Raw genomic sequence first — 14,498 nt, forward strand, 5'->3', positions numbered from 1 at the left:
GTGCAGTATAAGCCAGCACTGTTTTACTATTTCCTCTGAGTTTGTCTTCTACCCTGCAAAGCTGCAAAGTCCCAGCTGTGTACCAGCTGTAATCCTTTTCTTGGCACTAAGTAATGTATCAGACCAGGTGAATTCTGCCAAATCATGCAGCAATTTTCAGATGGGAGTGGGAGGGACTTGAGACCACCAAACACGTCTCACTATTTCTCAGTGCTGACCTGAAAGCAACTTAAGTATGAAGATTCAGTAAAAGAACAAATTTATTCCTTGCACTTTTCATGTAAGAGAGAAGATCCTAATTTGATGTTATGGAATGATTTCTTTATTTTTTTAGTATTTTTCCATCATTTACTTTTGACAAAGGACGGATGATTTCATTTCACTGAGGATACAAAAATGAAAGCAAATTAGTCTGTCCTTTTCATTCTTTCTTTGGTGCAGTGAAGGTAGAAGTAGAATTATTCTAAATTCATGATTATATTCCTTTGGTACATTATACTGTATATGTTGGGTAACTTAGCATAAGTGCATCCCAATTATAAAAGATCAATTTGTAACTACTGTACTTATATAACAAACTAGTACCAAAGTATAATATTCCAGGTTATAATACAAAAGCCTGAGTAAACAATGTCAATTAAAACTCAAGAGCAAATGCATCCAAACATTTATTGTTAGGGAAAGAATTTTATACCAGGATGTGGTTCTCAAGAAGACACTATCCTAAATTAATCCATTCTGAGTCATAATTTCATTAGTGATTTCACAAGAAATTTTAGGTACAAGATGACTAATATAGGTAGTCCTTGACTTATGACCACAATTCAGCCCAAAACCTCTGTTGCTAAGTGAGACAATTGTTAAATGAGTTTTGCCCATGTTATGACCTTTCTTGCCACCTTTGTTAAGTGAATCACCACAGATGTTAAGTTAGTAACATAATTGTTAAGTGAATCTGGCTTCTCTATTGACTTTGTTTTCCAGAAGGTTACAAAAGATGATCATATGATCCCAGGATGTTGCGACTGTCATAATTATGAGTCAGTTGCCAATGTGACCATGGGGTTATGTATGAAAAAAGATTGTAAGTCAATTTTTTCAGGGCCATTGTAACTGAACGGACACTAAATGAACTGTTGTAAATTGAGGACTATCTATGCAATAGAAGGTATCTTTAGGACTTGATATGAAGCCTCAGCCTCTTGAACTGATCTGGGTACTTTATAGTATAGTTAGTAATAGTTACTAATGGTAAACAGTGTTTTGAAAAACCATGTTAAATGATCCCACTTTGCCATATCATTAGTTGACACCTAAAATTCACAACAATGCTGTAATCCATTTTGGAGATTATTAAAATATGGATGATTTATCTCAGTGATCCATTCTAATGATAGTTTGGAGGTTATAATCCTGTTTCCTCAGAGGGAGGGAGTGCTGTCCCCAAAAAACTGTGACCCTGATTCCCAGACATGAAAATCACCCATAAACCCTACCTCCACATTGTCAGAATCCAACTCCACTTTTCTGACACATATTCAGCTTATCATTGCTTCTCCATACCTTTTTTGTATCTGTACAGCCTCTCCAAATTTAGACCATTCCAGAGTTAAAATTGCTGTAGGATCAGTAATGTTGGCCCCCATGCTTCAAATGAGAGTTTCAAAAATTTCATAACAGTATTGACCAACAAAAGAAAGGAGTCTTATGGAACTTTAGAACCTAAATTCCATAGAACTGAATCACCTTCCTGCACCCATTGTGAACCTGTTGGTGAATCTTCAGGTGACTACTTTCCAACCTATTAAATCATTCCAGGAAAATATCATCAATGGTGTAAAAACAAACAAACAAACACTTCAAGAGAATGAATGAAGCATTAATTCCATCTCCCTAGTTTTTCTTCCAATACATGTCATTAATCAATGCTTATGCATACTGTTTGGTGTTCTGTCAGCCCTGAAGCTAAACTGTGAAGGCAGATTCAGAGCAGATGCAAGGAACTTAACCATCAGCTGCACTCTAGCTCTCCTACCACAGATTACTGATTAGTCAGCAAAGCTTTCTCCTATTAAGGATGCAAGGTCTTATTATATTATTATTATTATACACACATGATGACCCTTCCTTCATTCTATAGCAAGATCAGGTTTTAATAGGCATGGGGAAATACTTTAAATGCCGCAATGAATAGTTCCAGGAAATCAGTTAATGCACTGGATATCTCTTATCTAAATCTTGGTTACCCAATTCTCCTGTTATTAAAACACAGCCTGCATGTGGAGGAAGCCTTTGAACATTAGATATCTCTGAAAAAGCAGGTGAAACTGTTATGAAAACAAGTGACCCATTATTTACTGCAGTGTTTCTTAATCCTTCTGGGAGCTGAAGTCCACACATCCTAAAGTTGCTGAGATTCAGAAACACTGATTTACTGTATGAGTATCTCTTGAAATATACCACATAATATCCTAGGAGCATCCTTCCCAAATGAGGCACCTGGTGGCATGGCTAATGATTGCCAGTTGAACTTCAGAATAGGGAATGATGTTCTAAGAAAACCAAGAGCAGATCATCACCAGGTTCTAGCCAAATGGTAAGCCATACTAGACTGCACCTTTTTTTTCCTGTACTTATTCCAGTACACTGCTAATTGCAAGGAAGCCAATGCACGTGGTACAAATTTGTTCATTCTAAGAACATAACTTACTACCAAAGGGGCTGATTATCCAAAAAATATTTGAATGTGCCGAAATGAATAAACTAACATTAGAATTAAAAGAAAAAGAGGATTCGGAATACTATGCGGTTTGGGAAAAATGGTATATGTGGATAGACAACAGAAACAAAAATAGGTAATATTCATAAGGAAGTTGAGGATGTATATATATATGTATGTATATAATGTAGATTTTATGTGAACTATTAATCCAAAGTATATACTGTAAAAATGACACTGTCTGTTTGAATATGTATTAGAGTTTTAGAAAAGGAAAACTACAATAAAAAATTATTTTTAAAAAAAAATGTGTTCATTCTAATTTTATAATCTAGCTTGATGTACAATGCCTGTGGTAATATACATATTTTTTAAAAAATAAAAATGAATATATGCTAGGATTTAAAACAGGTAATCATCAATCAATCAATCAGAATAGAGCTGGAAGGGATCTTGGAGGTCTTCTAGTCCAACAAGACTGGTAAGTTTTAAAAACAGCATTAAGATCTGTGAAAAAAATGTTTCAAATGATAAACACCAAGGTGGAGAGATGCAAGGTGGGATTACGAAAGATATATGCATAAAGCTTGAAATACAGCAGAACCAGCTGTCTGAGTATCTCTCCTGTGGCACAAGCTTTGCATCCAGACTTCATATCCTTGATGTTCTGAATATACCTCCCTACAAGTGTTTCTGCTATTACGGAGAAAATGCCTTGGTAGAAATAGTGAAGATTGTCTGAAGATATAGAGAGATTTATGTAACAATAGACGTTTCTGATGAAATTGTCTACAATGCACAGGAGTTCATGCTACAGTAAATTTGTTAATCTATAACATGTAATAAGCTTCTTTGTTGTTTTGCTGCAAGAGAATATTGTAGGTACCTTTCTGGAATCATTAGATGCTTATTCTCCTTGCCTCCTAGAGCTTTAAATGTAAGTGCTTAATAGTAGAGTGCATTCTGCTCAGACACATAGCAGAAGCCAGTCATGTGCTGCTTTCTAACACTGGTGAGATAAGATCCTAGCATCTGTGTTGGCAGATTTTCTACCCTGTTGCATCCAGAATGTATAAAAATATCTCCCTCCCCCCATTCAAATCAGTGTGTCTGTCTTCATAAACCCAGCTGTCTCCTCAAATTGATGTTATTTCCATTTAAAATTTGCTCAAATGTCCTTATTTATGAATAGGTAAGCACAGGGATTCTGCAATGGTCATAAGTGCGAGGACTGGTCATAAGTCACTTTTTTCAGCAGCATCATAACTTCAGTTTTTAAACAAACGGTCATAAGTCAAGAACTATCTGTAATAGCTTTCTGAAGAGTCACAGCAACATAAAAAAACTTCTACTGGCTATTTTTCATGGTGTCACCATTGATTAACATAGTCTGGGATTCTTGGCCACAGTTTGGTTGATGGGGGTGAAAAAGAGGTCTTGGTATGGGGAAGTGTCAAAAAAGGTGGTAACTAACCTAGTTTGGCTTGGAACAAGACCATCCAAAAAATCTGTAGATGTCTTCCTTCCCTTTGAAACAAATTAAATCTAAACCTATCATTTCTGCCTGATCATCCATGGGTTTGTTGGGGTGGATTATGTGTCCATATTGGCAATTATCAACTTGAAAATCAGAAAATGGAAAAAGATAGGCTAATAGCCCATTATGACTGCAATATAACTCTCTGGCAAAAGGTATGCACTTAATGTCTATGGGGCTATAATAGCTGGCAGAAAAAAGTGGATTGTTCATATAGAAAGTTGGAACAAAGAAGACCATCTCACAATGTTTCAATATCCATACTGCATACAAATACCCATGTCCAGTGAGTTCACTTCCTCAGCTCAACTTTTGTTTTAACTGAAATTTCAATTTTCTAAGAAATGTCTAATTTTAGATCAGCCCATTTTTCACACAATGTATTCATTGTGGGCAAATTGGACCTATTTGGGCAGAAGATAATTTGTCCTCCTGTACTTAATCAAACTCAGTGCCTATTATCTGAGGGGCTCGAGTGGAATGAAGACAAAGGTACCGCCCCAGCTCGCCTCCATTCTTTTGCAAATGGTGATTCCACAAAAATTCAAAAGCAGCTAGCTGAGTTAGTGAGCAAATCACGCAGCAGCTCATCTGAAAAGCCAAGCAAAAGTCCACATGCCAAGACTGACTAAAAGCAAACCATGCCAATGGACTAACTGGCAGTGATTGCTGCTTGCAAGGAAAAGAATCTGCAGAGGACTTTTCTTCTAAATGTACTGTAAGAGTGAGGAGGACATGCAGTGAATGTTAAAAAAGTAGGGATTATTGACATTGATAGATGAAGTATTTATTTGTTTGTTAAATTGATATCTTGCCTTTTATTTGAGAGCTCAAGGCAGTGGGCATAGACCCCCCCCCCTTCTCCCAGGTGTTTCCACTACCATCCTATTAGTCAGGTTGCCTACAGAGCGGGAAACTAATCCTAAAATCCAATGAACTTCTGCAGTTAAAGCTTTTCAGCCCTGCTCCAATGCCTTCAACTATTACAGCACACTCTATGATATACCAGCCATATTTGTGGATATAACAGTTTAAAAGGCTATTGTTCATACTGGTTGGATGTAGATTTGCCAATAAATGGTAGTAATCAAATATTTATAATGTTTGATGTCAGTTTTCAAACATTCCCCACCCCTCTGCATGGAGTTATTTGTCACCATTGAAACTGTTACGCATAAGGTGTTTAGTTTTGGCTTAGTCATTTCCACTGGATATTATTGTGGTTGCATGCACAGTCAGCTAGATGTTCAGACTGGATCTATCAAACCTTTCCCAAGGACCAGAGATATGTTGTTATTTGATAATGTTAAAGGTATTGTCACAGGATGTGAGCTGTTACAATAAAGCTGCCTTTTGCAATTGACTCATGGTGATTTTGTCAAGGTCGATGGTATTCAAGAGATGCTCCAGATGTTTTGGGATTTCACCCAAGATGTCTATTCTGATTGGTACTATCTTTGCTTTCTTTTGCCATAGTTGTTCTATTTGCAAACCTTTGGATTTTCTCTAGTTCTTTCTTTTCTATTCTCGGTCTCCAGGTACTGTCTTGTCCACTATCCAGATGTTTTTGTCTTTCTTATGCACAATTGTTAATTCTGGGGTGTTGTGTGACAGGTGCCTGTCTGTTTGAATTATAAAGTCCCAGAGCACTTTAGCTACTTCATTTTCTATTATTTTGTCTATTTTGTGTTATCAGTCAAATGATATTTCTTGCAGATATTTCTTGCATTTCTAGCTATGTGTTTGTAGTTAGTCTGTGCAATCTTGCAGAAACCGACTAAGTAGTCCACTGTTTTTTTCAACTTTTTTGCCGATGTACCATTTGCTATCTGTTGCTATTTTCTTAATTCTGGCTTTGTCTGCACTGGTTCTTAAGGCTTGGTTTTGTGTACCTGAATTAGTTCTTCTGTCTCTTGCTTCAACATTTCTGTTCTTAGCTATTGCCAAGTTCCTGCTACCTGCTTTACCTGCTACTTTTTTACTCTACTTCCCATTAATTATTTGCCTTGCTATGTCTCTTTTCTATTCTTTATTTGTTCTTTCTTATTAGTCTCTCTAGTATTCGGTTAGCCTTCATGGTGTACTTTGTTCAGTGCCTCTTCTTCCCTGTCTTCAGATATTCTTCCAGTGCTCTTTTTTCCTTCAACTTTCTGGTGTACTTGCAACATTCCACATCTACCTACACTCCTTGTACAAGTTGTCCTTGTAGAAGTGGTGACGTGCAACCATAGTTAGGGACTGGAACTTCCATTGCTAAGTGATGCAGTCATTAACTGAGTCATACCTGATTTTATGTCCTTTTTTTTGTCATGGTTCTGAAGTGAATCACACTGTTGTGAGGGGTTTTTTTTATGTTTATTTTTTTTCCAATATTTCTTTTCATTCTTGTTGTTACTTGTTAAGTAAAGCAGTCTTAAATGTGTAGATATTTAGCTCTTTTGTACAAGAAAATACTGTCATGGTAGGACTCCTATCTAAATTGAAGTTCTTACAACATACTAATTCATGGGGTTTTGTGCATTTGTGGAACACTGGTTTCTTCAATTGCTTCAATTCTCATAAACTAATAAGAAAGATTGGGTTTCCACAACACAAAATAAAAGAAGTTAAAATGTGAACAATAAGTTTATGGTACAGCGTATTGTGAAGCACAGTAATCTAGGTAACAAATTCAAGCCAAAAGAGAGAACTAGAAGAGAAAAGCCAGAACAGGAAAGAATGAACAAAACAAGTCCCCTTTAAATCATGAGCAAATGCATGTATTTATTTATTTATTTATTTATTTACATTTATATGCTGCTCTTCTCCCAAAGGACTCGGGGCGGCTCACAAGCATCACGTAGAGTAAAAACAATAACAGTAACAATAAATAAAGTTTTAAAAAATACAATTAAAATCCCCCAATTAATTAAAAACTCCCAACAGATCAGACAATTTGTTTAAAAAGCCATGTCTTCAGGTCTTTGCAGAAAGAACGGAGGTCAGGGACTGTCCGGAGCCCAGTGGGTAACTCGTTCCAGAGGGTCGGTGCGGCCACAGAGAATGCCCTCATCCTGGGCGCCGTCAGCCGACATTGTCTGGCAGACGGCACCCGGAGGAGGGCAGTCCTATGTGAGCGCACTGGGCGGTGGGAGGCTAGTAGGAGGTGCTCCTGCAAGTACCCCGGACCCATGCCATGAAGGGCTTTATAGGTAAGTACCAGCACCTTGAAGTGGACCCGAAGGACCATCGGCAACCAGTGCAGCTCGCGCAGGAGAGGTGTTACCCGGGAGTAATGGGAAGCTCCCGTAACAACCTGCGCGGCCGCATTCTGGACCAATTGGAGCCTCCAGGTGCACCCCAAGGGCAGCCCCATGTAGAGAGCATTGCAGTAGTCCAAACGAGAGATAACAAGAGTGTGAGTGACTGTACGGAGGGCATCCCTATCTAGGAAGGGTCGCAACTGGCATATCAGGCGAACCTGTGCAATTTATGATCTATAGGCTCCAAAACCCCATAGATTGAGTATATAATAGTTATATTTTCTGTTGCGGAAAGTTAGATACATCTATTTTGATCTGTAAAATATTGCAACTCAAATAATGTGAGGAGTAAATAATTATTTCAAAAATGTCAGAAAGCCTTAAGGAAGTGAAATTTTGCTTAAAACCTAGTATTGTATAGTAATGTTGCTAACTGTGCTGGAAGGTGAACTAGAAAAGTTGATGGTGGCCATATTTGTTCCTTATTTCTAAGCAGTATTATGTCTAGTATATTTGCTGCTACAGGAAAAGAGAGATGAGTGGTTTCAAGCCACTTTGAAAATGAAGCCAATACAAATTATAAATGTAAGACCCACACAGAAAAAATGGCTTGCGGATGGATTTACTCTCTGTAGATAGAGGCATTGCATGCTAGATTTATTCCAAAACAAGAGTTATCATCCATCATAAAGTAGGCAGCAATATTCACTTGGGACATTAGATCCAATGGGGTTCTCTAGATTACTGGTTTTTGGTGTAGGCTATAATTTACAGAACTCTTAGTACCATTTTAGGATAAATTAATACACCACCAACCGATCTGTACAACAATCTCTTTATTTAATAGTCCACTATGACATTTAAAACATAAGTATAAGACACATATTTGTGAGGTTAATTGCCATCTAAAAAAAAATGACTGCCAGGAAACAGAAGCAGAACCTACACAATATATAGTTCAAAGTTAAATGGACTCACATCTAGACTAGACTAGACTAGACTAGACTAGACTAGACTAGACTAGACTAGACTAGACTAGACTAGAATAGAATAGAATAGAATAGAATAGAATAGAATAGAATAGAATAGAATAGAATAGAATAGAGTTTGAAGGGACCTTGGAGGTCTTCTAGTCCAACCCCCTGCCCAGGCAGGAAACCCTACACCACTTCAGACAAATGATTATCCAACATCTTCTTAAAAATTTCCAGTGTTGGAGCATTCACAACATCTGCAGGCAAGTTGTTCCACTTATTAATTGTTCTGTCAGGAAATTTCTCCTTAGTTCTAAATTGCTTCTCTCCTTGATTAGTTTCCACCCATTGCTTCTTGTTCTACCCTCAGGTGCTTTGGAGAATAGCTTGACTCCCTCTTCTTTGTGGCAACCCCTGAGATATTGGAACACTGCTATCATGTCTCCCCTAGTCTGTCTCTTCATTAAACTAGACGTACCCAGTTTCTGCAACTGTTCTTCATATGTTTTAGCCTCCAGTCCCCTAATCATCTTTGTTGCTCTTCTCTGCACACTTTCTAAGTCTCAACATCTTTTTTACATCGTGGCGACCAAAACTGAATGCAATATTCCAAGTATGGCCTTACCAAGGCATTATAAAGTGATATTAACACTTCACGTGATCTTGATTCTACCGTGTGACTAGTTGAGTCACACGCTTGATCCAGCAGAGCACTTGTACTTCATTTCAGCATAACCTTGAGCCATGGTGGCACAGTGGTTAGAATACAGTACTACAGGCTACTTCTGCTGACTGACAGCTGCCAGCAGTTTGGCAGTTCGAATCTCACCAGGCTCAAGGTTGACTCAGCCTTCCAGCCTTCCAAGGTCGGTAAAATGAAGACCCAGATTGTTGGGGTCATTATTATGCTGACCAGGGGTGAAATGCTCCCGGTTCGGACCGGCTCGGGCGAGTAGGTAGTGATGGTGGCGGGCAGTTCGGAGAACCGGTAGCAAAAATCCCTGCCCCCGCCCCCCATGCCCAGCTGATCCGCGCAATCATCAGAGCCTTTTCTTTTTCTTTTAAATGGCTCTGACGAGCCAAGCTCTGATGATCCCAGCTGAGTTGCCTGCTAACCGGTAGCAAAAATCCCTCCCCCTCCCCCAGCCTCCAGCTTGCTTACCTTAGCTGCTGGTCGTAACGCCTGCCTTGCTTCGCTTGCTGTAATCCCTGCAATCCATTGCATCAGCAAGCAACTGAATCTTCCTGCCTGCAATCAAGCTCATCAGTGAGCAGCTCTACATGCCTTCCTGCCTGCCTTGCAGGGGTCTCCAACCTCGGCAACTTTAAGACTTGTGGACTTCAACTCCCAGCAAAGCTAGCTGAGGAATTCTGGGAGTTGAAGTCCACAAGTCTTAAAGTTGCCAAGGTTGGAGACCTCTGTTCTATTGGGTAAGTTTTTTCCCCCTTTGGGAGCTTTAAAAAAAATAGTTAATTGGGGTTTTTTTTAGTTGTTCTTTTGTTAGACCTAGCCATTTAAAGTTTAAGAAGTTTTAAATTTAGCTGCTTTTATATAAAAATAAAAATAAATTAAAATCAAATAATATTTGTGCAGCTTTCTGAGATTTAGTGTGTTTCTGTAGTGTTTCACTCTAACTACACAAACACACAAAATCTCACAAAGCTGAATGTGGAATTTTGTGTGTATAAATTGTGAAAGTTGGTTTTTTGTGCTTTTTGTGGCTGTGTGAGGTTCCTGCTTGTTGCAGGGGCCATTTTGGGTCTAGCACAGCTGCTTTTACATTGTGGGTGAGCCAGTTGTGTTGTGTTGTGTTTTGTAGGTTAAAAAAGGGCAAAGAAGTGACATTGACTTGGCCACGCCCACCCAGTCACCTTACCAAGCCCTGCCCACTAATTAAGCCACGCCCACAGAACCGGTAGCAAAAAAAATTTAGATTTCACCCCTGATGCTGGCTCTATAAACCACTTAGAGAGGGCTGTGAAGTGGTATATAAGTCTAAGTGCTATTGCTCTTGCTATCCTAATGCTCAGAACTGTTATAAGGATAAAGTAGGCAAGGAGGAAAGAATTGGCACTGTCACAATTATTTCTAGTCGAGAACCCTCTGAAAGGAGCTTCGATAGGTTACCGGATACTGCTGGACCACCGTTCTTAGCTTCCCCCACCACTGAAGGGCTGGTTCTGGGGTTCCTGAAAACTTTAGTTCAGCAGCATCTGAATGGCCACAGATTCCTCAATCCTAGTGTATTGCATGTTTTCCTAGAAACCAATATAGTCAGAACACAATTGCTGCTTCTCCCAGGAAACATGTTTTGCCAGTTTTACTGGTTTCTGGTCTGTTTCCTGGTACAATATTGTATATTTTTAAGACGTGCTTGTGTATTTTTGAAGCTATACATGAATCTGGCTATCTACAGAACTCCTAACTTGTATACAGAGTGATTAGGTCCAGCTGATTTTATCATTTGAGATCAAATAAGTCACAGCTAGAGATAATGGATCCTCTTGGTTTATCGCTCCTCACATGTGAAATGATGCCTTCATGTTGCTTACTTTTATGTCCCTTCAACACCAGGCAAAGAATATTAAGAATCAGCAGGATTAGTTCTATGCACCCTAGTGGCACTTACTGCAAAGTGACAATGTCAAGGTGATGGACACAAAAGGCAGTTACAATCAAACAGGTGCCCTTATTCTGTGTACTCATGATGTCATAGGTCTTGCTCCAGAGCAAACAGTACAAAGTTAGCTTGGCAGCATTTCCATTAGTACTATGGGGCAGGTGTTTCCCACTGACAGGAACTCACATTATCCTGCCTCCCAGCTTCTTCCCTCGGATAATTTGTAAATAGAAGTCTTGTTCCAATCTTGCCAAGGAGTGGCTTGCTGCTCCTCGAACACAATGTCTGGTTGGTTTGAATCCTCCCATTAGCCCTCTGGAAGGAATTCTGCTGGCTCCCTGAAAGGAAGCATTGCCCAGGGAAGGAAGGCCCTAACCCAACAACACAATACCACTGCCAAAGTTCTGAGGTAGGGCAATGTCCTAAGAGCCAGCCTCTTCTCTCTGGCATTTGCTTAATGCTACAGCCAGTCTTATAGGATGGATGAAGGCGGAATTTGGAAGCAAAGAATACTGGCCTAAATTGGGTCCCAATGGGAATAAATGTTTTCTACAAACCTTTGTAAAATAAGAAAAAAATCTAGTTATGAACATCACCCAAAATGTTCAAATGGCAACCATTTTCTCATAAGCTTTTACAATAATTAATTTTGTACTAAAGTGAAATATTTCTCAAGACAGCCTGTTAAGCATTTTGTTGCTGCCCCTCACCCCAATCACTAGCTGCCAAAACTATTTCATTTAAGCAAGCAAAATGTTCAGAAGATACTTGTCTATGAGCTCAGGAGGAAAGAATGCTGAAATCAGCCAGCAAAAACGCTTTTCTCTGGAGGAGTTCCGGAGAGTAGTACAATCATGCCATGTTGAAGTGTAGTTGTAATGCAGCTGATCACACACAGGGACCAGCATCTGGCTGCAAAGCAGTGCAAGCTAAACAGAAAACTTCTGCCTTCTCCTTTGCACAAGAAAATTGTTGCAAAATGCAGTGGCCTTCTAATTTAATTCCATCATTAAGGATATACTTCTCTTTACTATTGCTGAATCATGCACTAGGATCACATTTTCCCCAATTCTCCCAGTAAAAATCCAGACTACTTAATAAGATTCTGTTATGCCACATATACAGTATGTAGTTGAAATATTAGTTCATTTCACTTACTATGGTCTCAAATACAAGGATACAAGTAGTCCTCACTTAACAACCCTAATTGGGGCCAGCGAAGTGGTCCTTAAGCATAATGTCACATGACTACCCAACTTAGTGATGAAAATTCAGGCAGACCCACTTGTGGTCAGAATTCATAGCTACAAACAATTCATAACTACAGCGTCTGATTTCATTTTTATTCTTTCATTTCTGATACTTTCTCGTCCTTTTTTGTGTACAATCTCAACCAGAACATAGTTCACCTACAGAGTTCTTGAAGGTTTGATTAATCAAAAAGATAAATATGCACTGATCTTCATTGTTTCTTTCCTTATAATTTCTCCAAAACTCAAACATGTATGTGACCTATTCAAGATACTCCAGTTCAGTGGTCAAAGATATTCATTTGTTTTAAAATATATACTTCTATGTTAGTACATCTTGATTTTGCTTCCCAATTGCAGCCTGCCTTATGTGAGGCTGCTAGAATTCATTGGACAACATGCCCCATCATCCCATTCTGTATGACCTGGAGGACATCAGTTCTAGTAGACTAGCCAGTCATATTTGAAAAAAGCATACAGGTAGTGCTTGACTTATGACCATAATGGAGCCTGCCCATTATGGTCACAAGTCATGATGTTCTTTATGTAAGGCACCTGCATGATTCAGGCAGGGTAAATCCCTTTGTTCAATACTGTCATAATTTCAAATGGTTGCTGAATGGTCATAAGTCGAGGAATACCTGTATTATCATGGATGGTGTTGATTGTTACCAGCTGTATCTATAACCTTAGCATATTTTAAAAAATGTTTTGTGCAAGTATAACACTATCAGTATGCCCAAACTCTCTCAGCAATTATGCCTTGGATAAATTAATTTAAGAGACTGGGGGGAAAAGACAAATCAGTTAAAACCAGGAAGCTGGGAGCAAAAGGAGAGAGTGGTATATGATTTATTCTCCAATCAAGCTCTGAATTCTTTTCCCTACAAATATTTAAAAATATTTGGATCTAATATACAGTTGGGATGGAGTTCAGCTGTTAACTAATCCTCAGTCATTACATTGGCCTGTGCAAGGTCAAAGCATTGGACAAATATTTACTAATCAATGAGGTGCTGAGCTGCTGCTAAAAGCATGGCCACAAACAAAGGAGGCCACTTAGATGGAGAAATGAGAAAAGGGATGCTAACTTCTTAGAACTCCAGCATGGTGATCTTTTGGTTGTACTAGCAAATAACAATATAGATTCTCTCTAAGGGATGATTCCTGCAGTAGGAAGGAAGACAAAAAACTTACTTTGCCTTGTTAGATGGCAATAGTTCTGGGGATATTCTACCCAACTGCATTGGCATTCTTTGTGTTTTTGAACCTGATTTTTGTTACTAGTGAGGAAAAGGGTTGAAAATGTTACATCATTTGAATTGGGAGAAGCCTTAGGGATCCAATATATCACAGTCACCTCAATGAATTAGCCTTGAAAGAAGAAATAGGAGTACTAGTAGTGTGGAAGCCACTGTGAAGACAAAAAGTCACCAGCATGTATAAAATGTTTTATAGATGGCATCTAGATCCAAAAAAACTATCTTGTATGTATCCAAATGTACAACCAAAATGTTGGAGATGTGATTGTGAGGATGCTACATACTTTCATATTTGGTGGACATGTAAAAAGGTTAAAGCGTTCTGGATAAAAAATTGGTGGATTTTACAAAATATTCTTTAAAAGAGGTTAAAATTTACACAACAGTTGTTTCTGCTGGGTATAGTTACGGATTGTACGGTTATAGAGACTAATATGATTTTGAATTTAATAATTGCAGCAAGATTGTTGGTGGCACAATATTGGAAGAAGCAAGATTTACCTACAATCCAAGAATGGACAATGAAAGTAACAAACCTAGCGGAGATGGCAAAAATCTCGGCGTACTTGAAGGAACATTCAAATGAAAGATACTTAAGGGACTGGAGAAGATGGATAGATTATATCCAAAGTAAACATCGGAATAAGAAGCTGCAGATAGGTTATGAATAAATATGTAGATATTTGGTATGTTTTTAGGTAATTAAGTTAGCAGGGTAATTAGGGAATTGAAGGAATAAGAGATGCTGAATGTTATAATTACTTAGATTAGGATGGATTATGTTTGTTGAATGTTATACCCTGTAATTTGTTCTGGGAAGGGGGGGAAGGGGGGCGAAGGGGAAGGGGTGGGGGGAGGGGTGGGGGGGCTAAGGGAGGGGAGGGGGTGGGGTG

This window comes from Pantherophis guttatus, chromosome 1 (genome assembly GCF_059756535.1).
Source record: "Pantherophis guttatus breed Tessera chromosome 1, ASM5975653v1, whole genome shotgun sequence".
In the NCBI taxonomy this organism is placed as follows: Eukaryota; Metazoa; Chordata; class Lepidosauria; order Squamata; family Colubridae; genus Pantherophis; species Pantherophis guttatus.